This window comes from Bos indicus x Bos taurus, chromosome 8 (assembly GCF_003369695.1).
Source record: "Bos indicus x Bos taurus breed Angus x Brahman F1 hybrid chromosome 8, Bos_hybrid_MaternalHap_v2.0, whole genome shotgun sequence".
Taxonomy (NCBI): domain Eukaryota; kingdom Metazoa; phylum Chordata; class Mammalia; order Artiodactyla; family Bovidae; genus Bos; species Bos indicus x Bos taurus.
In genome coordinates this window covers 55,511,765-55,538,855 of record NC_040083.1, presented here as the reverse complement: position 1 = coordinate 55,538,855, position 27,091 = coordinate 55,511,765, and the positions used below count along the sequence as shown (strand labels likewise).

Sequence of the window (27,091 nt, the reverse complement as noted above, 5' to 3'; positions counted from 1 at the left end):
ATACCACATCTCCAGCTTTCCCCATCCCAGCAACCACCAGGTAGGGCATACCTGAAACCTTCCCTGTTTTACATGATAAAGTTTTCCCACTCCTCTGCCTGCATTTGAGTCACCGCCAAACACAAGCGATGGTGATTAACTCCCTTACTATATAGCAAGCTCTAAACAAATACCCTTTGTTTTTCTCACTTGATTAGTTTTCATTTATTTCCACACCACAGAAGAACCAGGAAAATGCCATGACCAACTTGTAAAAGAATTCATAAAAAGGCAAAGTCATTTAGTTATTGCAAAGTATGTATCATGGAATTTATGTATATGACATACAAGGCAACAGTAAAGAGCACCCCCTTGGAGAATCTCTGTACCATCTCTTTTTAATACATTCTCACATAGTGTTCTCCAGGCATTTTAAATTTTGTACGCTATTAATAAATTTTGGAAAGTACTCCCAAAATATAGACAACTTATTTATACATGTAACAGATTTAGACAATTTAGAGGATGAGATAAAGTGAAATAAAACTACTTTTAAACATTTGGTGAACCATGATGACTTCACACCATCAGTAGCTAATCCCTTTGTTGTGGATGTAAATTTACATGTAAAAAAGCTTTCTTAATAGCTTCCAAGCTTTATATCTAATAATATGACGATTAGATTGCTATTGCTTTTGCCTCTTAGATGCCTAAATATGAACTCATATTAGGGGTGGGTAAAATGTCAGGACTACCATGTTGTAGATGCTTGTCTATGCCTAATCACTGCTATCATTATATTTTATCTCTGTGTCTCTGACAGATTTTTTTTTTAGTCCTCTTTCCGCCTAAAGACTGTAATGCAAACAAGATAATATCCTCTGTAAAACTACTGTAACAGGCCCATATAGACTATAAAGTTCACAGGCTACAGAGAGCAGTCAACTATCTACCAATATCCAATCATTTGAGAAACACCCCAAAATAAATGTCAACCAATAAATTAAAAATTAGTAAACTTTCTAATTTTAGATAATATATTAATAGTAAATAAATAGATAAATAGAATTTCTACTATTTTACTCCCACTGCTCGATGGATACTTGTGTGGAGATACACTCTGTAGACCAGTCTACTACACAGATGGATTTCCTAGGATTTGATCAATAAACATGGTTTATTCTTTCTTTTGAAAATAAAGGTGAAGAGGAAATGAAAACGCAAGTGTATGCACATCTCCTTAGCTTAAATACACATTAGAAAAGGGATCATGGGTAACTTTTTGTGACTACTGGCCTTCTGAGCTAAACAGGAGGAGAGGTCAGTCTGAAGAATAAAACCACAGAGCTTTCAAATAATTTGTTATTTCAGCTTCCCTTCTTTCCTTATTTGAAAATTGGCCCTGTGTCTTTAGGGAGGTGTTCCTTGCTGTTATGTTTAGCGTTTTTCACATTCCTTATTTTTCCCCCTCATTTCTCATCCTTGGGGTGAGAGGTACCCAGACTTAGCATTGATGATCAGCCCTGGCAAGGCAGATGATGTGTCTTTAGCCCTCCAAGTAATATCTTGGTTAATGGCAGCCTCGCCTTCCTGATATAACTCCGAAAATCAGGTTGACAGCCTGTTCTTCAATATGCAATAGTTAGTAGGCATTTCTCTATTTTAGTATATTGAAACTGGATTGTCCCCTCTTAGCAATTTGTGGGTTCTCTGACTTGTTTAGCGTGTTAGGGACTTTCACACACACACAAAAAAATTGGCAGCTCCAGACTTCAATATATTTCAATATTTAGTTCATGTTAAATCAGCACAATTATCTTATAAAAATTATGCATCATAAGTGGTTTGGTAAGCACATTAGCTGATTCTCATATTACCCAAGAGGAGGCATGTCAACTACATGTGCTGATAAATAAAGTTGAAAATTTCTCAGTACAAATAGTCACTTATCTGCATTTTTAGTAGCCATGTTTGCAATTTCCTCCATTAGTCATCAGTGCTCTAAACTTCACTTCTTATTTTCGTAGTGACAGGATTTAAACACCAATAGCTCAACCATATTTGAGTCATTCATATTGTAAATATCTCTACTGATTACTGAACTTTAAAAAAACTTTTATCTAATTCTTCTCTGATATATTTGTGAAAGTTCCATTATCATTATCTTTCTCTGCTAACAAACTCCATTTGCTCTTTGGCTATTATCTTTTCCTTGTCAGTCATAACTAATGGGGCAGAATCTTGTTTAATTTTTTTCCATCTATTTTATTCCTGTCATGCTTTTACTTCCCCCTACATATAGATCTTAAAATAAGTCAAAGGAACCAGTTCATTAAAAAATTATTTGAATGCCTCTCACAGCACACAGGCTTTCATTCTGGCATCAGCTCGGATTCTTTATTTCATTCTAATTCTCCCAGTTGGATCTCTTTCCTCATATGGAATACAAGGAAACGCTTTAAAACCATCTTTCTTAAAGTGATACCCAATGTTGTGATCTGTAGAATCAATTTGTATGATAGTCAGTCTTCAGTTAGCCATGGAACCTGGGGAGATATTGGCCTGTTTATAATTAATTGAAAGCTCTTGAAAGGAACCAGAATTCACGTAGGGCACAGCTCTTTACCTTCCACCAAACCTGCTCCACTATTCAAGTAAATTATATGCGTTTGAGAGGTGGTATCCTGAATTTCTTCATTCATTCTCCAGTAGGCATGATAGTAAATATTAACTTAATTAAAAGGAGAAGTCTAAGATAATAGCCCCAAAGGCGGTACAGACTATTGACACCAGTTTTTAAAACTGATTACTTCTGGGAAGTAAGGCATGATTGAGGAGTGAGAGAGACAGTGAAGGAATATTCAACTTCTGTGTCCCCACTTCTGCATCAGTTTTTTTATAGAAAACATGTATATTATACCATGTAAGATGATAAAAAGAAAAAGAAAGGGGTATATGAAAAATAATCACCTGTTCAACTTAACTAACTGCATGACCAACTGTAAAAATAAATTAATTGCCTGGGTAAGTAACTAGCTATTTCCAGCAAAGAACATACATTAACATTATAGTCAAAGCATTATTTTTTTTTTTGAGTTAAATATAGCTACAAATATAATTTAAACATATTAAATTTCTATTTTGAATATATTAAGTAGACTTAAAATACATCAAAATATATGTTTACAAGTCAAATATATCTCTTATACAGTTTGCAAATTATATCTTAAGACATTATATGGTTGAAGTCTGGGTAGGCAGTAGTTAGAACCTACATGCCTGCTCTACCGTAGGCATTCAGTTCTCACCTTCTCTACCCAGGAAAGAACAAAGAGGTTTATCCAGAGCACTTAAACAAGCAGCTCTGGAGTTACTGGCCAGGCATAGCTGAGCATTGGGGTCATGCAGAAAGCTGAAAAGTGGGCGATTACAGTGAAAATGTACATTCTAAACAGTGACCTCCAGTCCCCTTCCTGGTTACCTTTCAGAATGATGACAGACAGACTCCTAAACTGTTCCACACTAGCAGGAAGCTAGAGAAACTCACATGACCCAGTGGTGGTGTCAGAGAAGCCACCAACAAAAGGCCACCAGTTGGCAAGGCTCCATCACACCCTAGAGATTCCATTCACCTTGAATGTCTGTTCTTAAACATGATCACTACAGTTCACCAAAAACAAACAGAAAAGTCTAAGATCAAAACAACAACAACACAAAAATTGCAGAAAAATAAGAGAGAAAAACACTTTAAAAATTATAATTTACATGTCCAGACATTACGGAAAATCATACCCATGGACTAAGAAGAGAACACTATTTTTTAAAAGGAGCATAAGAAGAAAAAACAAACTTTTAAAATAAAAATATGACAGGAAAAAAATGAATGATCTAAAAAAAAAACCATAAACTCCCTGTGCTCATTTTCCCAGAAACCAACTGGATGATATATTCCACCAAAATGAAGAAATAAACTAAAAATGAGGAGCACTCGTCAGACAATTCATTTGTATCCTGATTTATACCAATCTATTTATCTATCCAGTATTTTATGTATGATCTTTCAGGAATGATAACCCACTTTGCACACTATTTTATCACCAAGCTCTCTCACAAAATTACTTATCAACATCCTGTCACAGCAATCAGTACAGATTTACACCTTTTCATCTTTATTTTTAAGCCCTGTCCAGTAAGGATTATAAACATTATTACGCATTAATCCCAATTTCCTTTATATACATGGAAAAACAGTAGCATAAAGATCATGGGAATGTGCTTAATTGGGTATCCTGGTGGACTTGGATGTCTGGGGGCACAGGGGTTGCTGCAGCACGTCTCTTCCATGACTTCTATGGTCCACACACTGGAAACCACTTTACAGGGAAATACAAGCCCTTCGGCAACAGGTAGGGATAAAAGTCATCAGTGTCATCTATTCATTCAGCAAGTAGTCACTGAAGATTTATTGTGTTGCTGGGTATGGTGAACCTTAAGAACCAACAGTACAAGGTACCTTGAGCAGCTTGGAGCAGATGGAAATGGGGGTGGGGCTGGGAGTGGGGAAAAAAATGCTAAAATAGTAGCCCAAATCTTACCTGTGTCAAACTTCTATGATTCAGACATTTTACAAAGGGCCAGCCCTGCTTGAGATCGGCCACAAAACCACTAAAACAGATGTCCCCTAGACCTCTCTTCCTCAGAGGAGACAGACTTATGTTTGGACCAACTCTGGTGGGAAACATGTTCCTGCTTGTGTTAAGGAGACCTTTATGCCCTAGACAGAGGTCAGGATACCTACAGCTCCTCTGCAAAGATTTTATGGGCTGTTGGTATAATCATCAGTACCATAGAAGGAATTTTTCATACTTCTTCACATATTACTGTTCTCTTCTTTGGGAAATTTTTACTAAGAAAATGCGGGGAGACCGTGAGGGGCGGGAGTCAATAAGAGAAACTCTTATTGATGGCTGAGCTTTTGGACAATACTTTTGGACAAGTCAGAGCCGGTCACAGTCCCCAGACAAATGCTTTGTACACATACTTTTTGGCAAGATAAAATAACAAGAACAAAGCCTAAGTCAGAAGCACCAAGGAGCAAGGAGGGAAGCACTCCTGCCTTGCTCGGGAAGATTGCTGCTGCTGCTAAGTCACTTCAGTTGTGTCCGACTCTGTGCGACCCCATAGACAGCAGCCCACCAGGCTCTCCCGTCCCTGGGATTCTCCAGGCAAGAACACTGGAGTGGGTTGCCATTTCCTTCTCCAGTGCTCGGGAAGATTAAGTTCTGTCAATTCTGTAATTTCACCCTGAAAATGACACCTTCATTTTGATGAGGGACAAATAACATCTTAAGTCACAAGATGTATATGTATATGCTTCCAGAATTAAATTGTTAAGGGTAAAGCAGTTGAGGAAAAAAAAAAAAAACAAACAAACATGTGCATCTCAGTCCCATGTCTCCTTATTAATTATGGTGCTAAGTTTGATAAGAATGTGCCTTGATGTTCTTAGGTAACAAAGGGAAAATTACAAGGAGGTGCATCAGAAAAAGATGACAGGGAAAGTGCTGGGCAGTAATATCATCTAAACCATAATAATAATAAAAGATTTGCCTACTTAATTAGCTGAGAAAAAGACACTCTGATCATTACAACAGTTTTTAAAGGCTGACTGGAAAGAGGCAATATCTGATCTGAGATCACTCAATGAGTGAAAATATTTGTCCAGTGGAGTCTTGAGTTCTGTACTGTCATTCTCTCTTTCAGTTAATCAATCAGTCAGTCAATATACACCACACCAAGCATTTCACTGAACCTTTACAAAAAAACCTGTAAGGTGGATCTAGTATCCCCATTCTGAAGATGAGGAAAATAAAACCCGAAAAGTTAACTAATTCATTGAATGGGATAAATTCAGGAAAGAGCCCTTCCATACTGTCAGCTTTTCCTTACCTGCCCTTGCCAATAACTGACATAGATTCCAAAGCTTTCCCTCATTTTTCAGCATTAAAATAAAGGTATTAAGAAGGCGCTAAGGTCTAACTTAAGGTCAAATCCAGTTGAAATCAAAACTTTAGTCTCTCAACCAAATAAGAACTTCTCCCCTCCTGCACCTTTAATCCTAACTCACAATCTTACAGACTATCAGAGAAGAGGGGAAAGCGGCACCGTCTCTTCTTTTCCTCCCTTTAATTCAAAGCCTTCCTCATCAACTCAGGTTGCCTTACCTCCTTTGTGGTCAAGGGCAGTAGGTGGAAGAGTAGTAAAAAAGTAGATGCTCCTTTTCTCAGTTGATGCTTTTCCCAGTTCTCTTTGATATGTCTAATAACGTCTGCAAAGCAGTCATCAAATTTTGGCTGTTCTATGGGCTTCAGTGTACATTTCTCCAAGTCCTCCTCAGAGACCTCTCATTGTACCATTTCTTGGCACAAGGAATGTACTTTCAGGCTAACCTCTTTAACTTCACCTGAATTCCCGTTCTCTTTCTGTCAGGGCTACCTCGTCCCAGCAAACTCTCCTCCCAGACAGGTTTCTTCCAGCAGAGTTCACTCCTTGCTATCCTGTTCATCGTGGTCAACATGGCCTCCAGAAAACATCGTGAATGCCTGTCTAGCATTAAAGTGCAGGTCTCTCCCTGTCTTAGCCTAACTTCCCAAAAAGTAGGGTCCAAGATAGAGCTTTGCCTGCAGGTAGTTTACTTGGGAGTAATAATCCCAAGAAGCAAGAGAGCAGGAGACGAGAGAAACAGAAGGAGGCAAAGCCAATACACATATACATTATCAAGTTGGCTGGCCACACAGGACAAGGATAGGGATCATGTCAGGACAGACTGCAGACCTGTGAGAAATGCACTTCAGGGTTGGGGAATTGGAGGCACTGAGGAAAGTAGGAAGCATTTATCCACCATTTTTCTTCCTCCATTGGTTAGTGTGGCCCCATTGGTATTCAGTTCAGTTCAGTTCAGTCGCTCAGTCGTGTCCAACTCTTTGCGACCCCGTGAATCGCAGCACGCCAGGCCTCCCTGTCCATCACCAACTCCCGGAGTTCACTCAGACTCATGTCCATCGAGTCAGTGATGCCATCCAGCCATCTCATCCTCTGTCGTCCCCTTCTCCTCCGGCCCCCAGTCCCTCCCAGCATCAGAGTCTTTTCCAATGAGTCAACTCTTCGCATGAGGTGGCCAAAGTACTGGAGTTTCAGCCTTAGCATCATTCCTTCCAAAGAAATCCCAGGGCTGATCTCCTTCAGAATGGTCTGGTTGGATCTCCTTGCAATCCAAGGGACTCTCAGGAGTCTTCTCCAACACCACAGTTCAAAAGCATCAATTCTTCGGCACTCAGCTTTCTTCCACCCTATAATTTCAAGTTGAGTGTAAATGAATTCATAGCTGTTATATCAGAGAGGCCCTAGGGCAGGAAGGGAGGCTATGCAGTGTGGGCTTGGGGTCAGGCCCTATTTCACTGTACCTGTACAAAACACCAGCAGTGATGTCAGTAGGAGGTGAGGGGTCAAGAGAATTCTGCAGATACATGAAAGGTGCCCAACACACTTTCTCTAACACTCCCCTTTCCTGGATGTTAAAAGACAGAATTGTGACTCCTGTGCAAATATAAAATGGACATTTATTAAAGATGACCTCAAACTTAATAACTAATGAGGGAACCAGTAAGGTGTCAGAACTTGTTCAAAGGAGAATTCAAAGTACAGATATATATTTAGGACCTTGGGAATACTGGAATGAAATAAGGCATTTGCTTAGTTTATGTAAAACTAGCTTCTTTGGAGACAAAAGAGGAATCAATTGCATTTCCCTCAGATAAAATTCACTCGCATCTCTATGAACAGGAGTAATTTCCATTACTATCAATATTCTATAATTTACAGTGTCATAAAGTAACTCAAATAACCAAGAAGAGAGTTCTAGGCAATGTCTAACTTCCATTTAAAAATACCCAGTTTTTTTTTTTTTTTTTTTGCCCATTTCAAAGTCCTTCCCCATTTTTCTTGACAAGGTCATCATGGAAGACCCTAGCCTTTATTTTCTCATCAAAAATTATTCTAGGAATTCACTTGTGATCCAACCTAAAGAACTAAAGGTAAATCTCTAAGTCAGGGATCGGCAAACTATGACCCACAGGCCAAGTCTGACCAGTAGAATTTTGAAGAGAAAGTTTTGTTGGAATTCAGCCACACTGACCTACTGCCTAGGACTCCTTTCATGCCACAACAGTAGAGCTGAACAGCTGCATCCAGGACTGAAAAGCCCACAATGCCTGATGTATTTACTGTTTGGCTCTTTATAGAAAAAGTCTGCTGACCTCTGATTTAGGTCATCAAGCAAATAGCAAGATTGTGAAATGTCAATTTCCTTTTCCATCAGATGGCCCCTGTCTCTAACAATCATTTTCTAGGGTTTGAGGCCAAGAAGGAAGCAGAGGAGAACTATCTGCCTAGCATTTTCTAATCCTGTTCATACCCTTTAAAGAATCCCCCCTTTTCTTTACCACACCAGCTAACTTTCTGTGATGTAGATTGGAGCTGGACAATGAGGGCCAAGAACCAAGAGTTCAAAGACTAGTTTTACCATTTCCTAATAAGGTCTACAAAGAAATGTCTAGACTCCCTTTACAAGGTTATAGGCACTTACAGCCCATTGTCTTCCATTTATGAGTCTTAATTAAAATTCCAGGATCCCAGGAAAGGTCCTGACCCATCACTATCCCAAGACAAAGCTGCTGATAAACCATTAGGGGTGAGATTCAAATCCAGGTCTGACCCGACTCAAAGCTTGTCCTTGCCTGACTCTCAGGATAGGCATGATTCTTAGGGACTTACCTCACATGAATGCCATCTACTTCCAGAGCCATTTTGCTGTTATTTTTAAAGACGTTGGAAGTGGCAAGAGCACTGGGGTGAGAAAACATGTTTTAGGCAGAATGCTTGATACCTCCTTGCTGCTTCCCCAGCATTCGGATGGGGGAAGAAACACGGGTCGGCTTCCACACCAGCCTGGCAGAGGAAACAGACATCTGTCTCAGGACGGTATTTCTTACTCTTGATAGCAGCCAGGAGTGCTTTCTGATCCAAAAGAAAAAATGTGCTTCAGCTAAGAAATATGAGATTAAAATTCAAGCATATTGAAACTAAACTTTGAATAACTTTCTCTCTCTCTTTTTTTTTAAAGAATGGCTTAACAACAATGAAGTAAAATCTTCACATTATTAAAGCACCAGGTAGGATGTTTCTAATTAAGTCTTGGCGGAAAAGCACTCAGAAGCCAATTAGTGTAAGGTAAGGGGTGGATCATCAACACGCAGCATCTTGACAATCAGGCACCTGATCCCATCCTTTGAACACAGAGAAAAGCCAGCATAATGCTTCCCTTTTTCCTTGGTTATAACAGGAAAATGAGAGACTCAGGTTTTCATCTCTGATGGTATGGATGGGGATTGTCAATCTGAGTGCCAAGACTGTTTCTTGACCTGATGTTTGCAGACCATAAACAGTTTTCCTCACTGATTGTTGTCACTTATGGAGGTCAAGCGTTACATTTAAAGCAATTGTGAGGATGTCTTGGCTCTCTCTCTTGAGGCATCATGCAATAAAATAGTTGATGGATGCCATATATAGTTTCATAATGCACTGGGAAAAAACAAAGCTTTTGGATTCAAATTTGGGTTCAAACACTGGCTGTGTCCTCTACTACCTGTATGATTTGGCATCAATGTTTCTCATATCTTTGAACTTTAGCTTTCTCATCTATGAGTTAGGGAGAATAATCACGTCCTAATTTTTGTTGTGAGATTTAAATAAGAAAGCATAGGAAAACCATAGCACAAAGCCTGACACATGGTAGGTATTTCAATAAGTATTCACTCCCCCCCACTCTACTCTGCTATACTCAGCAGTTACCATGCTTCAGAGTAATTTTATGAGTTCTGATCATCCTACTACCCAAAGATGCACTCCACTATATTATTAATTTCTCCTGTCTATGTTTTATCCCATACCTATCACAAAGGGACTTGTGTTTCTCTTCAGTTTAACAGGAAACTTCTTGCCTAGGCAGAACAAAAAGGAAATACATCACTAGGTCAGGGTGTGATTAAATAATTGGCCTACAGGTCTTTGGTATTAAAATATCAGAGAGCACCTCAGGAGACAGTGTGACACAGTTGAAGATAATTAGGAATGACTGGAATTAGAGAACAGGAGAACTTGGCTATAAGAAGAGAATGCTAAGCTTTGTGAAAGTTAAGCACTCTTTCTGTGTGTAACAGACCAGCTGCTTTGGTTAAAGATAGTTTTAGAACAAAGCCCTTCAGTGTTTTGAATTCAAAAAGAAAAGGATTAAACAGCATGGTGATACAAAATACCCACAAAGTTTAGGGGAAATGGTAGCTTTTCATTTTGATGCAGATGGACCTTTTTTATTTTTATTTTTAAATGAATTTTTTTTTAAACAGTACCAGTGGGATGAGCTTCATGTTGACTTTTAAGCTCCTCAGTAGATTGAAAGTAAAAGTTACATGATGATTTCAAATTGACTTTTCTATATCTTTCCAAACCAAATAATTTTGCAAATTACATTAGGGTTAGAATTTGCTGGAAGCCAAGAATGTCCTTCTATACAATCCAAAATGAGGCACAGTCTTTGCCCAATATGAACATCACCAAAGACGTCTGCTTTCAACTCCATAAACAGTTTTATGGTATTTCCCCTAGTTATTTCTCTGGAAAGTCCTTGTTACCATTACCAAATAACTTCAGTCTGAGACAGAAGACAATCAAGATCATCTCAAGTCTGGAAACTGGCTCACAGTGATCCAGTACAACGAGAGCCAAGAAGACCACTGTAAGATGACACTTCCTAGTTCTTCCCCTCTTGACATCCACTTCAAATAGCCTTTCTGCCATTAGTAACTGTCACCATTGAGGACTTCCCAACTGCATTCAAAACAGTGCAATAATCGTCAAAATGGAAAAGTATGTTCTCATCAATCATGCTACCTTAATTCCAAGGATAAATAGATATGTTTCCAAGTTAAGAGGTAGGAAAAGTCTGCTGGCTCAGGCTGCTAACCAGTTACTTATTCTTTCCTAAACATGCGTCATCTTCAGGACACATATGTTAATATAAACATATATAATAATATTTGAATTTCTCTGGTGATCACTGCCAGTTGAAAATAAAATTCATAAGCATAAAACCACTAAAAATGTTAAGCTATAACCATATCCCCAGCTCTTAGATGAATGTCTGGCACATGGAAAGCACTCAATAAATGTTTGTGGAGTTAATGATGGTTTACAATAAATGGTAGTTAAGCCAAAAAAGGGAATAAGATCATCCTTGGAGAGTGTGGGGAGGGAGAAAGGAAAGAAGAAATTGAAAGAAAAAGGAAGGGAAAGTGGGCCTTGGAAGTAACTGTGGAAATCACCAAAAAGTAAGAGGTAGACGTAAGTAAGAGGTAGCCAAGGAGGCTACCAAAAAATTGAGTAAGAGGACCTGGAGAGAAAGAGAAAAAAAATCTTAGAAAACATGAGGTTATACAAGAGTAAAGGTCAGACCATTTTAGGCATTTTTAGACATTTTCCCCTTTTCCACCAGTTCTCTTCCTTTTGAAAAGTCTTATTAGTAAGCAAATATATCTATTTTCAACTTCAACTTTCATTCTGATTCTTTGTATAAACAAATTCACATATCCATAATTTGACCCCAATATTAAAAGAACAATTCGCAGAACAGAATTAATTGCAATAAAACATTTTCTCTGATATTGAGAAAGATAGATGACGAGATAGATGGTCACAGATCAATAAATCAATAATTGATAGATCAATACAGGTACATGAGAGAGAGAAGATACATATGGCTTAAGTACATTCTCAATAGTATAGATTTCATTTTTATAGAAAGTAGCCTGAATAAGGGAATATCTGTAGTTCAGCTGGTAAAGAACCTCTATAATGTAGGATACCCTGGTTCGATTCCTGTGTTGGGAAGATCCCCTGGAGAAGGGATAGGCTACCCACTCCCGTATTCTTGGGCTTCCCGGCTGGCTCAGATGGTAAAGAATCTGCCCGCAATGCGGGAGACCTGGGTTCGATCCCTGGGTTGGGAAGATCCGCTAGAGTAGGAAACGGCAACTCACTGCAGTATTTTTGCCTGGAGAATCACTGTGGACAGAGGAGCCTGGCTGGTTACAAGTCCATGGGGTTGCAAAGAGTTGGACACAACTGAGCGACTAAGCACAGCACAGCCTGAATAAAGCAAGAGTGTTTCAGTAAACACTGGGACTCGCCTCTTATGACCAGTCTTGGGAATCCCATGGCAGCTCTCCCACACTCTATTTATTGGTTTAAGCCAACACAAGACTGCCCAGATTCACAGCAGGAAGAATTAGACTCAAGGTCACACTATTGTAGAAGAGCATGGGGGACAAAATATTGCTGTGGCCATCTCTGGAAAATACCATGAACTGCAATGACTTCTGAAGCAAGTGAGGTTGAAGGTCTGGAGCCATCTTCTCTATAGGCCTTAATTCTACTGTCTTTCCCCGGGAAGGGCCCTTACTCCCAGACCAAGAATTCTTCAATGGCCACAGACTTTCTTGTTCAGCTGGAGTTATTGTATTCGATACCATCAACTTAATTCCTCAATCAGTCTCTTGACCACAGGGGCCAGGATGGGGAGGGGAGAGACTTCCTTTTTTACATACAGGTCTGTGGCAGAGAAATAAAGTCATGGATCAAAAACAAAAGCTTAAACTCCTTCCCGCTCCCACCCCTGACAGAATTAGACCTTCCTTTTCTTAGTGCCTCATTTAATAGCTATTATCATTGTCCTTACCAAATTTTATTGCAAGAATTTAATGACCTGTCTGTCTTTCAGGTCCACCTCCCAACTAGCCTTTGGAAAGAGGAACCATTTCATCCAACTTTGCATGTGCTAATAGTAATCAATCACTTCTGTCTTGAAAATCATGATGCTATAATCTAAAAAGTCAGGACTTAGAGACAGCAAACCTGGATTCCTACCCTAGTTCAACATTCCAGCAGGATGACACTGGGCAATTCACTTAATCTCCCTGAGCTTCAGTTTCTTCGTCATTAACATGAGGATATGACAATCTGATTTGCCTGTGTCACATAGGGGTTGAGAATCAACTGAAATAATGAACTATAGTTATAAGATATTATTATCTACTATAAGTTTCTAAAGAATAGAGATCTTACCCTTTCTTGTCAAAGCTTATTAAATTTCAGTACTTTGCGCTCAATATTCTCTTTATTCCATCAACCATACCAGACCTGATATGCTGTTGATTTTAAATGTTTAAACAAATCTAAGCTACATAGGAACTCTTAAAAATGAATTTTAATGAGCCAGGCAACAGTTTAAAACATATATAAAGTGGCTATCCCATAGAGTATTAACATTCAAAGCAGAAAAAAAAATTGTAAGTAGATTCAGAAAGGATTCCTAAAGAGTATGAAAGAAACAAAAGGGTGCAGTGGATCCCTATTCACTTACTGAAAAAAAAAAAAAAATTGCAACACTTTCCCAAGATTTTACTCAGCATTTTGTATTTAGAAAGTCTTCTTAAAAAGACTTGTCAAGGAAACATGTTATCAGCCCTCATTCTTTGTATACTACATTTTTTTTTTCAGAGAAATAATTTACCCTCAAATCAATGAATTTTTGCTACTTCAAAAGCAAGAAAAATTAAATCATGCTAATAACAACTCTTTCTTTCCACCCTCAAATCTTATTTTCACAAAACCAAAACTTAAATATCAAAAAAACTGTGACATTACTGCATTTAACAAAAGCAAGGAACCAAAGTCTGAATAATCCACATTAAGATAGTATTGGTATGATACCTTTCTGGGAGAATTTGCAACTCTAAAATATGTGATGGATCAAATACAATTTTTGTATTGTTATCTCTAACAGAGAGAAATATTGGTTTAAGCCTCAGATGGTAAAGAATCCACTTGCAATGCGGGAGACCTGGGATCAATTCCTGGGTTGGGAAGATCTCCTGGAGGAGGGCATGGCAACCCACCCCAATATTCTTGCCTGGAGAATCCTCATGGACAGAGGAACCTGGCGGGCTATAGTCGGGGTCACAAAGAGTCAGACATGACTGATTTACTAACCATAGCACATAACTGAGAAAAAACAGAAATTAACTAATATTTATGCATACTTAGTTTTCATACAGGATAGTTTCCAACCAGTTTTAATTCTGTCAAGGAGCATCGTCCTGTGCTCTGTGGTGGTATCAGCCTGCAACCTCAGGGTTCACTGGGCAAAAGATTCTGGGAATTGATGTAAGCCATGCCAGAGAGAGATCCAGCTCATCTTGTCTTGGGTCCTGCCCAACAGGGTAACACAGAAGGTGAGCAGACCTGAGTGGAAGAGGTTGGAAGGGTGTCACGGGATTCCTACAGGCTGAGGCAGGAGTTACAAACGGCCAGCCAAAATAGAGAAGAATCCAGATAGCTAATGGAAGCTGCAGGAGGAAGAGTTCAGCAGAGCACCTCAAATAGCACAGAAAAGCAGCCATGGGGAAAAGGTCTATTTAACCATCAGTAACTAACTCAGGAAGGCAGCTGTAGGCTCAGGAATAACAAAGCTGCCAGCCTAGTGAAACCATAACGTTCCCTTCTCTCTCCTTCTATCTCTGACCTTGGCGAGAAACCAACAGGCAGGAAAAGTGTGAGAGGAAGGCGGGGTGAACCGGGAGGGGCGGGGGAGAAGGAGTAAAGACAGGAGGACCATGCCTGAAGCAAGTCAGAGCTGAAGGAAGGCAAACAACGGAATGCTGTCACGTTCTAAGTTTTGATTAACATCTTCGCCGTGACATTCTAATTACTGAACTAAGATTGTGTTTGCAACCTAAAGTGACCTTGGAGGATCTTTTTTATAAGACTGGAGGCAAAAGCATAAGATCTGCCAGAGTTGACATCTTGGGGCAGAGGAAAATTAATCCCACTGAATCAGGCTTAAAGTATGATGGGGAAAGACTACAATGCTGTGTTTTGTTTATGTCAAAAGTGAAGCTTGTTAAACTCACCAGCGACATATTGTTGAAGCCGAGTTTTTGACTCTTGATGATTGATATACATTTTTTCTGGTCTTGCCCACACTTAGGAGTGGGTGAAATTCTTCTGATTTCAGTCACTAGATTCTGGTTGTGACCAGAAAGAGACTGTAGAAGTTGAGAACTGTTAGGAATCAAAGGAAACATTGGGATCTAAAATATACTCAGACTAGGGGATACTTCATGCCTCCTTCCAAATTTTTACTGACCACATGGACTGAATGACATATGCCCACTCCCGCCACTCACTTCCCAAGTCCTCTCTTCTTCCGTATCTTCCCTATCCAGGTGCCCTAGCTGAGGTGTCAGGAGGTGAGGACAAAGTCCGTGCCCAGGCCCTCATATTTTTAATCTCCATGTGTTTTTATGAGATTTACATATCATAAGCATTTTGTTCAATAGCCAAAAGTCAGACTTCCTTGAGAAAGTAGAGATGGAAATTGGTATCAAGATCTAGAAACTTGTCTAATACTTTATTCAGTTGGGGGCCCTAATAGATATAGAACATCACCTAGGTTTGAAAGCAAATGACCCTCACCCCCAAATTAAAATAGAAGTACAGAGAAGAATCTCTGTACTCACCTTTTATTTTTGAACTATTGGGCCTTGAGCTTAAGATATACATAAATGATTATAGATTATTATTTTAAAACAGCAATGTCAAGCTTTGCCTTGGGGTTGGGGAGGCTACTCATTGACCAGCTGATATTACAGGTAGCTTGTTTGTTACATTATCCAACATTATCTCAGGTCAAGCCGGTCCAAGCCTGGTAGTCAGATCAAAGCTTCCCTCACAAGGAGGAGTTGGCCTCCATACTCTGGACTAAGGTTAACAGGAAAGAGAGGAGGAGAACATTTCCTCCTGGAAGCCAAATAGGCCCTCCCCTCTCTGCTGCCAAACCCAACTCTCCAAAGAGCAAATGAGATGCTAGTGAGACCTTTAAAGCATGCCCCCCAGCCCCTCCAAAGAAGGCTATTTAATCTCTGAAAAAGCAAGGACAAAGAGACCATCCAGTGGGAAAAAATGAGAAGCATCGGTTGCTTAAGAAGGAAAGAGGCTGGGACTGGCTTTCAGTAGAAACATTTGAACCTGCAAATGTCTCTCCTCCCTGGGAGGACTCATCTGCTGTTGCCTCCATCCATCACACAAATCTCAGCATTTTTAGAAATGTTTAATGTTCTCAGTTCAATCTGAGAACAGAGTGATTTTGGATATTTAATTCCATTCTTAATCTCTCCTTATTCGTTCTAAGGTAAGCATGACTAAAGATACAATATACAACTTGGAAACTGCTCCACAGATGTATTCAAATTGCATAGGTTATCGAAACCCCTTTAAGGATGCAGACTGATGCCTTTACTTTGGAAGGAAAAGTGGAACGTGTTCTAGAAGCACAGATTTAAGGTCGGAGACTGATAAAGAGCTGAAACCTACAGGTGTCTCCTATAAGTGGCTCACTCAGGCCACCTGCTCTGTGGTTTGGACGGTGACACCTTCTAATATCAGTGATACCGCCTCACAGGGCTCTCCCTGGCCCTGGCTGGTTCGTTTGTCATCATCTGAAACAAACACTTAAATGCTTAGTGAGCAAATAGTTCAGACCAGATAATTTAGGAAAAATAACCCTCTGGAAACTGCCACCCACAAGTCAAAAATTGCAAAACCAAAATGATTCCTAGTAATAGAAGGGCATGAAGACAGCTTCACCTCCCTCTGCCTCAGTTTGTTCCTTTGTACAGAGGGGATAAAATTGGTGCCCACCTCACAGTGGTCCTGCGAGGAATAAATGAGTTAAGGCAAGCAGAGCACTTAGAAAACAACGCATGGCCCATAATAAGGGCGCAGTCCACGTACACACAGGATATAAGAATAAAAGGTCAGCCATCAATCTCTCTGCGGCAGCCTTAGATGCAGAATACCCAGTGCCCTGCAGACTGCCTGGCCTAAGCCACCCAGGATGATGGAGGCCGAGCATAATTCGATTCCCATCTCTTTACTGCCAACAAAAACCACACACAGAGAGAAACGGGAAGACTTTCTAAAGAGAGGACCCTCGTCAGCAATAGCTTGTGTCACCTTGCATCCACAACCATCGCTCTGAGCAGTTGCAGGGTCAACCACAGCGATGTTAGAAAGCATCTCAAAGGACCACAACCCAGCCAATCCTCACCTTGTGTGCGTATGCTCCGTTGCCCAGCTCTCTACCAGTAAGGAAAACCTGGAAGTCTCGAGAAGTCTTGCGTGGTATGTGAGTGGTCACACATCTTCAGGGTCACTCCTCTACACTTTCTGCTTGAAGGGATCACACATCACAAGCCTGCTCAAGGAAGAAAAATCCAATGTTCTAAATGTCCTCCCTGGGACTAGGATACTTCTCACCCTCCTTCCCTGATTTCCTCGAGACTTCCACCACAAATCAGGAGATTGGTCACATTATGACCATTGGGCTCTACAGAGGACTGTTCTAAGGGAAAGCAGAGGAGAGCCAGCCTCTTGGAGTGGCCACCACGTGGCAGAGCCCTCACTCACCCCAACCCAGCTAAATTAATTAATGCAGCTAAACTTCACAGAAGCACATCATTAGAAAATCTCTAGATTTTGATACTTCCGTTTCTGCTTTCTTAAGTGAGTCTGCCTTTTAGCTATTAACACAACACGTGTGGTTTATCTTCTAAAAACTACACAGAGACTAAGTCTGAGGGTTTGTTGGCTCCTTCTGACTCATCAGGTGGGTATGTGTATATCCAGTTTACAGATGACAAAACGGAGGCCCAAGGAGGTAAAATGACATCTGAGATCACACAGACACTAAGCTTGCAAACCAGGAGGGTTAAAATGGCTGACATTCCACTCCACTGTCCTCAACCGCGGGGGCTGCCTATGGTTCATGCAGGAGCTAAACAAAAGGCAGAACAGAAAGTGGTTACCAGAGCTCCCATGCAGGGGTCTGTCAGGCAGAAGAATGTGAGCCGGAAACACCTGGTCCGTGGTTAGGTGGAGTTCTGCTGGTCATTTCTGAAGCAGAGAGAGGAGTTGCTTGATATTTTTCTCATTTTTTTCTTTGTCTGGCTTGAAGATAGATAGAGGCAGGAGATGGGCCAGCAACACAGTGGCAAGAAGTAAAAGTAAAGCAATACTTCAGAAATGAATCTGAGGGAATTAACTGGAGGGCACTGTAGTTCAGCAACAAACATGGGGAACCCAGAAACCAGGCAAGCAAAAACTCTGATGTGGATGTCCACAGGAGTCTTGGACAAGTCTCAGAGAACTCTGGACAGGTCAGGGCTGGGAGTGTAAACCAGCCTTGGGTGAGGCAGCCCTGGAAAGGGAGCCTGTTGCTTCCCAGAGGCAGAGAGTGAGGAGAATGAGCTGGAGAGCAGATATTCCAGGCAGAAAAGTGCCTACAGGTGTAAGGGTTGTTTATACACTCATATATCACTTGTATATATGTGTGCTTTTCCTCTGCTAATTTATTTCTACAAACTTGTATTTACTGGAGTACTGATACAAGATTTTCTAATCCTTGACTATCTGGTAATGGAAAAGAAGATAATACACTTCAACTTGAGCTCCAATAGTGGTTCTGAATGGTCCACTTGTCCTGGCATGATCCAATAGAGATGGTGCTCAATGGTCTTTGCAAACATTGATTTTCTTGCCTGGTGTGGGGACGTGGACATTTGCCAAGGCCTTTCCTCCCCCACGAAGTGGCAGCATGAGCTGCAAATGGAACGAGGCTGCAAAGCTTATGAGTTATTTAGTTGATGTCTCACAAAAAAGTGGACGGACTTCTGCACAGACTCAGGAAATAGATTCAGAGGCTCATGAAACATGTCACATTCAAATCCAGAAAATGTTCTTCCTGAAGAAAAGCAAGGGAACAGATTATTAAAGCAGTTTTTTTGTTGCTGTTTTTTTGTTTTGTTTTGTTTTTTAAAGAACTCATAATGAAAAGAAAGCCCAGATAAGAGGCTGGTTTCTCCTTGTAGACACTTTTTCTATTTCTCTGTGTTATTAGAGGTAAAAACTGTTAAGATGAAGCCTGGCCTACTTCATAACCTGGAGGTCTTGCCTTCAGGGATCATAATTATTTTAGTTTCAACCTTCTGTGCTGTCACAGCTACAGAGTAAGAAGGGAAAATGCCTAGATATTTTTTTTAATGACATTAAAAACATACAAGGTATAAACTATAAAGTACACCAGGCATGAATTCTAAAATGTGAGGAAAAAAGTGTCAGAGCTTACAGTAAAACATGGCAGGAAGAAATAAGGATGGCTTGATCTTGTGCAAACTAAAACGCCATTTTATTCCTTTATTGTTTCTTTAGAAAATATTTCTTTACTATTCCTTCCAGTTATTCATAGTCTGTTAATGTCAAAGCAGAAAACAATGTTATATTGATAAAATTCCATCTCTTTTTTTCAGATCCAGAATGCCTCTTTAAGCTTGTGTATCCCATTTTATGTAACAGACAAATTAGGTAAAAAGTTGACGTAATTTGGATACAGTATTATAAATGTGTAAGAAAGTGTCACTACTTAAAAGTATACAGGTATTCAGAAAATTATTCTGTAATGAGCTTCATCTTACAGATGCATTTTTTTAAAAGAAAAATCACTTTATTTTAATGAATTCACACCAATAACATCAGAAAAACATGTTTAAGAGGCCACACAGACATCTGCCCAGCCCCAAACTCAATACCATCTCAATGAACTTCTATAGAGTGAAAACACCCTCTTCCACTGCAATCCTGAAGCACAAAAGGTATTAATAATTGAGAAGAGGTGGTTTCACACTGTATGTCCTCACCATCGGTTATATTTTTAATGTTAAATCAACATGATCATGAGAGATGCTTTTGCATGTCTTCAACTGGAACTTCATAATTAAGCTAATCTGTTCACCAATCTGCACTGTTTCAGAACCCTGATGAAACCCTCAGAAAGCTTAAGGTCACCCTGGTTCTGGACATGTGCCAGAAAGAGTTTCACCTGAAAGAAGCATGGGCCATGCTGCTACTGCTGCTCTGACAGCTGAGTTCCTTGAGGCTCCTGGTAAGTGATGGCAGGCCTAGCAAACTTCCTCCTTCAAAGCCCCCAGTGATGGCGTGACCCAGAGTGTGGCCGAACACAGAACCCACAGCCACGCTGGCTGCAATGGCATGGCCATCAGACCTGGCTGCTCGGGAGCAGCAGTACAGGAGCCCACAGCAGATGGTGGAGCCACTGCTGGTGGCCGAGCTGTGGGTGCTGGCCTGGGCACAGCCCTCATCCTGTGGTGTTTGCTGACCAGAGGGGCCATGCTGAAAGTGCAGCTTCTAGAAGAGCAAGAGAGCATCACTTACAATGTATCTGAATTTTCACATACTGAGATTTCCTACAGAGAGGAGGACTGTGTTTTATAATCTGATTACTTCTGATTGGCTTGATTTTTTTGGTATTCTACAATATGTACTGCTGATATAAAACACAAGTACAAACCCAATAAGTGAGAAGAGATAAACTGGAGGTACTGGGGTACAATACAGTACATTAACTCACCCCTGACTTCAATTTTAGCTCATAGACTGAAGTCACAGCTGGGTGGAGAGAAGAGTGGTTTCCTGCCAGTCAGTGTAGCTGCCGAGTCAGAAGAGAGAGGGACCATTTGCTCCTCCGTGGGAAGGAAGGCAAAAGTCCCTTCATGTCACACAGAGCTACAGAGAGCCATCTGTACACCAGCCATTGCATTATTTAAACTGTACATTCAGTTGTCAATTACAAAGATCCAAAATAATATGGATTTCAAGAAAGCAATTTATTTCTCACCCATAAATGGACAATTAAGAAGACTCTCTGGAGGCTCCTCATTTATCTGGGAGTCAGGATGCTTCTAGACTTTAGCTGCTCCATCACTGGGAAGTGGCTGCTATCCTCATGGCCCAGCATAGTAGGTCAGCGATCATTCCATTTTTAAAACAACTATTACAGAGGAAAGACCATGGAAGAAACTTTGGGCTGTTTTCTAGTATCTAGTCTCCCTTTCCAAGTAATTGAAGCCACTTGGACACTTGGGATAAAAATTCCAGTCCCAGCCACTGTTGTAGCAAGAACTTCTGGTAACAGGAGGTGAGAGACGAGAGATTCTTGGGTGTGTCATTAAAGATAGTGGCAATGTACCACCCCTTACTCCTTCTGCTCCATCATGGACAAAGAGGTCAAAGGCCACCAGGACATACAATGGAGTCATTACACCAGCCTTGCACTGCCTTTTACATGACTTTTATGTGAGAGGGAAGTCAACTTGTATCTTTTCAGCCCCAGTCACTTGGGTCTCTGTTAAATGCTGCTGAGACTGAGGTATTCCTAACACACTCATCTTAAGAGAAATTCATAAAAAAGTCAGTATATTAATTTACTAGGGTCCAAGAGTTAGCTCCAAAGTTTCACCCCAGCCCTTTCTGTTACATATCTAATAAACATTTATCAAGCATCTGCAATGTTCTAGACAGTATTCCAGGCCCTTGGGGTGATGCAGCATGACTATGCCCTGATCCTTCCCTCAAGGAACTTACTATCAAATAGAGGGAAGAATTAAGAGAGTGAATATGACTGAATGCTGGTCACATGTCAGGCACCACTGTAGTTTTTTTTAACATGTTTTATCCTTTGCATCTCATGAAGTTTCTGTGGAATCCTCATTTTATAGATGTGGGTGGACACTGTAGATCCAAAGGGTGATAGAATTTACTCGGGGCAACACCTGTAACATGTGATAGAATCAACATTTAGGTTGGACTCATGAGTCGACCAGTGACCAGGCTGCTTCTTGGACGTGCATTTGAAAAGCAAACATGCAAGGCCCCATGGGACAAGACCCAACCACTTCAAATGCTTCAGCTGATGTGTCACTTCTTGAGAGGTTAACCAGCCATTATAGTTGCCCCGATGTCTCTGTGTGTCCTAGACCAAGTACAAGCTTATTCTTTTCCTCCTGTAAGGAATAGTAAACCCACTTTGGGCCACCACATCTCCATCATGAGCACAAAGGTGTCACTTACAGGTCCCACCACTGTGACTACAGTCTGAATTTTATCTTCTTTTCTTACTGCCAAAAAAAAAAATCATAAAATACAAACCAATTCACTAGACAGCTCCCTTCCTGACCATCATTTTTGTCTGCTCATTTACTTTGGACTCTAGTCTTTTCCCTCTGGGCATTTCTGTCTCCATATTCCACATACATAAAATAGCATTTGGATCTTGTATCCTCCTTCATCCAATGGGCTTATTGTTCGTAATTGACCCCAAAGCATATAAAGCAGCCTGTCCAGACATTTATAGGATTATATCATCTCTTAAATCATATCACACCTTCTGCTAAAAATATCCAGCTCTTATATCATCTGAAGAAGTAATTCAATGTTCAAAGTCCCAGACAATCAGAAAGTCTACATGGGATGAATTTTTTTTTAATTCAGTTGAAGCATTTGTGTGTGCTCAAATTATAACAGCAACTCAGTGATCACCCAGCACAGGGGCAAAACCTGGTTTGTCTATCCATTTTGAGGGTAGTAAGCAAAGATGATAAATCCCTCTTTTTATGCCAAGCAGACTTGTCCTAGATAATTATCTGAGTACAGCCCAGCAGAGTCCTTTGTCAGCAGTTGCTCTGAAGAAAGGGGCTGTGATCCCTTATATTATTTTATGGTAAAGTAAAACTAACTAAAGTAAAACTAACCCAGATCTCACTGGTTTCAAAAAACAAAGACTTATTTCTTGCTCATATCATCTTCTGGTTGGGTTTTTAGTGGCCTTCAATGAGGCGATTTGGGGACCCAGGCTTCTATCATCTGGTCGACTCTTCAGGGTGGTTCCTCTGCATTTAGCCCAAAACAAGGGGAGTGACAAAGTGTGGATATTGTGTTACTGGTTTATGGTCAGGTCTGTATATCATGTCATGTCCACCATGTTAAAATTTCTAGATCCCAGATCCCATGGCCCAACCTAACTGCAAAGGAGGTTGGGAGACACAGTCTCTCAGTGTATCTGGGATGAGGAATGGGACCGGAGAGCAAAGAGCCAGGCTCTGCCCTACTCCTGGGGACAAGATACTGAGGGCTGGCTGCCAGGTGAGATGGCTGGCATATAATTGCTCACTCCCCCAGATTGCCCAGATTCAGGTATGTCCAATTCATATGAGGCACTGGCATTCTGACACAAAGGGAAGGGCAGATCTTGGCCATGAATTTGCTACTGCTGGTTTCTGTTTTTTCAAATAGGCTTGGTTTCGCTTGCCATTTCCTATTCGCCGCCACTGCCACCCGAACATGCCTTTTTCCAATTCTGGAAGCAGAAATCTGAGTATCCTTGCCTTCTACCTCCACAGATACCAAGAAGACCCACAAGACTTCATCCTGAAAAGAGGATTTTATTTCAAGGCTATGACTTTTGTTTGAAATTAAGTGTCCTATCTTTAGAAGGGATTCTCTCACAAGACCATCAAGAAAGAAGCCTTCTCAAAGTGCTGAATCCTTATTAGAGGCGAAATGGCAGATGAGCTGACATGTGTATTCTTCTGGGACCTTGGAAGGAGAAGCAGCAGTGAACTCAATATTTGGCTATGGTTGTATAGAAGTCAGTATGGTCATCAGATATGTTCACGAACATTCAGCTTCTCTTTCCAGAGACATAGTAAGATTGCACTTCCCTAACACTGATGTTGCTCTGATGTTAGCAGAGCCTGACCTGGTCAATAAAATGTGAGTGGAAGTGACCTACCATTTCCAGGGAGCAATTTGAAGTGCTTGACTTGTCCTGTTCCTTCTCCACCTTCCCCTCCTCCCCTTGGTGATGATCTGGTGATAATTTTTTCCAGAGGCAGTAGTCCTAGAGGCTCTGAAACACAGAAACTCTGTCACCCTCAGTCACCACAATAACCAAAGACCCCTGGTGATTCTCACTGGACATGTAGCCATGAGAGAAAAATACACTTTGTTTTATTAAGCCAATTGGAGATAGTTTGTTAGCCAGATTAACTTAATGGAACTCATCAGGCAGATAGAGTTCTCATAGTTTCTTTTCAGGAAAAATTTTTTTTTCCTTTTTTTTTTTTTTTTTTTAGGAAAAAAAATTTTTTTCCATTTACTTTTATTTCATCATGAAAAGTTCATGCTTATAAATTATATACAGACCACATTTGTCTGATTTTTTAAATACACCCATGTAACTACAACCCCAATTCAGAAATAGAGCATTACTAGAACTTCCAGATTTCATTGACTCACTGATTCACCTCCACTGATTGCTCCTCCCTTTCCCCCAAAATGATAATTATCTTATTTTCTGTTAATAAATTCATTTGCATTTCATAATCATTTTATCTCACATGTACACTGCTTAGTTTTGCACATCACTTCACTTTATTCGAATGAAATAGTATTGTATGTATTCTCCTAGAACTTGTTTTACCTAATTTTATGCTTTTAAGATTCAATCCATGATGACACAGTTATATTTTATTCTTTCTTTTTTTCTGCTGCAATTGTATGAATTTCAGGATGAATTGTAACATGAATTTATCCCTTCTCCTAGTAGCTGACCACTTGAGTTTCATGTTGGGAATTTTTGCCATTAGAAACTACAGTAGGACTTCCCTGGTGGTCCAGTGGTGAAGATTCCACCTGCCAAGGCAGAGGACATGGGTTTGATCCCTGGTCCAGGAAGATTCCACATACCCCCAGGCAACTAATCCTGTGTGCCGCAACACTGAAACCTGCCTGCCCGAGAGCCCTGCTCTGCAACAAGAGAAGCCATCACAGTGAGAAACCCATGTACCACAACTAGACAGGAGCTGTCACTCGCTGCCACTCAAGAAAGCCCATGTGCAGCAATGAAGACCAGCATAGCCAAAACCAAATAAACAAACCACACTAATAAGAATATTCTTGTGTATAGCCTAGCATACATATGTAAGCATCTCTGTAAGGTGTACACCTGGGAACAGAAACGCTGAGTTATATTCACATGCTTTACTGCATAGGATCAAACTGTTTTCCAAAGCCGCTGTACCAGTTCACACTTACCACCAGCTTGTAGGAGAGTTCTCTTTGCTTCACATCCTTACCGACACTTGGTACTGTCAGCCTTTCTCTTCATTTGCCCCTTCTGGTGGGTGTAAAATAGTATCTTATTGTGGTTTTAGTTTGCAATTTCTTTAGGGTATACTTTCATCACATGTGAATTCAACAAACCAAAGTGAGAAACCATTGAAAATGATTTGCCACAGTTATTCCTAACAACTGGATAAACTTCACAAACCAGACTCCTTTGTACAGGAGAGGTCAAATAATTGAAAAAGGCACAATTATTCATTTTGGGGCTTAGAAAATACCAAAGGGCTTATGCTACTGTTGGTGGTGTAGGTTAAACAACTATTTCACAAATGGCTCCTTTTAGAAGGTTAACGGTATTATCTAAGGCCAGGAGGAAAGCAAATACATTTCAAGGAAATTATAAACATTTCTTTTATCTTACCAGATAAAGAGATTCAGTATAAATCCTAATGCACCCACTTGGCTGTACACAATTTATAGGAGATGAAGAGTTTGAAACACTTTCATGTAAACAATCACAGATTTTATTTTTTTTTTGAAGGTTGCTAAAAGGCTCTTTGACACTCTTTGTAAGTGGGGAGCATCTCAGAGTAAGAACTGGTTCTGGATAATATCTGAATTCATTTCCCACTAGCAAAGCAGCTCCATTAAGCACTGCTTTCATTTCTGAAACCTTTACTTTTATGTAATGTTTACATCATTGACACCTTCTGTTATAGAATCTCTAATATAAACAAGGGATGTAATAAGCCCTAATGTATTTTAATGAAATTTTAAGAGATATGGCTATGGGATGAGGATAACCAAACAGGAGTAGAGATTAAAGCAAACGTTTTATTAAACACCTCAATTTGTGTGACAATGACAACTCTAAAATCAAGTCCAGGAAAGAATCACTCTTCCTGTGTTTGTTCATCCATTACAATTCGATGAACTCCAAATGTGATCTGACTAGCCAAATTCTGTAACACAGAAATTCAGCAGAAAATTAGAAATTCAGCCCTATTGGAAGAGAGATACAAAAATAAATGTACTTTACTTCATAACATCTACATGCTCATGTCAACTTTGAGTTTTATGAATCACAACAGTAATACTATATGAAAAGCAAGTCTTTGTAACTCACCATCCTAATGTAGCAACCTGAGAAGGTGATCCACCCATGAACAAACTTTACCTGATATGGTTCAGCTAACATGTGTTATTTGAAAGTGTGCTTAGCATTGATACCTGTAAGACCAAGTTAAATAGAAGGGGTGGTTCCTGATTAACTCTGATATCTATGTCTTTATTCTCTACAAGGCTCACTGGTGTTCTGTGGGGAAGATGCAAGAGTTCCAGGCATCAGCAGTGATAATTCTGGCCTGAGGAATACGAGTGGACTAGAGAGCTGTGGCTTACATAAGTGTTACTCAATGTGTGGTCCACAAACTGGTACCATCCCATGAACAAACTGCTAACAATCGCCAATAAAAAAAAAAGGTCAACAGAACAAGTTGAGAACTAAGTGTTTAAAACCTATATAGCAAAGGATATCGCGAAACAGCCCAGGGAATGATTACTGAATTTGTCTTGATGTCTATGATGTGTTACAAAAGAATTCAGTTCAGTTCAGTCTCTCAGTCGTGTCCGACTCTTTGTGACCCCATAGACTGCAGCATACCAGGCCTTCCTGTCCATCACCAACTCCTGGAGTTCACTCGAATTCATATCCATTGAATCGGTGATGCCATCCAGCCATCTCATCCTCTGCCATCCCCTTCTCCTCCTGCCTTCAATCTTTCCCAGCATCAGGGTCTTTTCAAATGAGTCAGCTCTTCACGTCAGGTGGCCAAAGTATTGGGGTTTCAGCTTCAATATCAGTCCTTCCAATGGATATTCAGGACTGAGTTCCTTTAGGATG

General features: G+C 40.3%; 1 long non-coding RNA gene and 1 pseudogene across 1 annotated transcript; both read right to left on the bottom strand.

Annotated features, from left to right (window-relative positions):
• Positions 1-17,265: 17,265 nt before the first annotated feature.
• LOC113897144 lies at positions 17,266-26,855 on the bottom strand. Its single transcript, XR_003512273.1, has 4 exons — positions 25,159-26,855; positions 23,855-23,971; positions 18,018-18,952; positions 17,266-17,407 (listed from the first exon to the last, which is right to left on the bottom strand). It is a non-coding gene; the product is annotated as an uncharacterized LOC113897144 (long non-coding RNA).
• LOC113897143 lies at positions 19,746-20,807 on the bottom strand (annotated as a pseudogene).
• Positions 26,856-27,091: the final 236 nt, after the last annotated feature.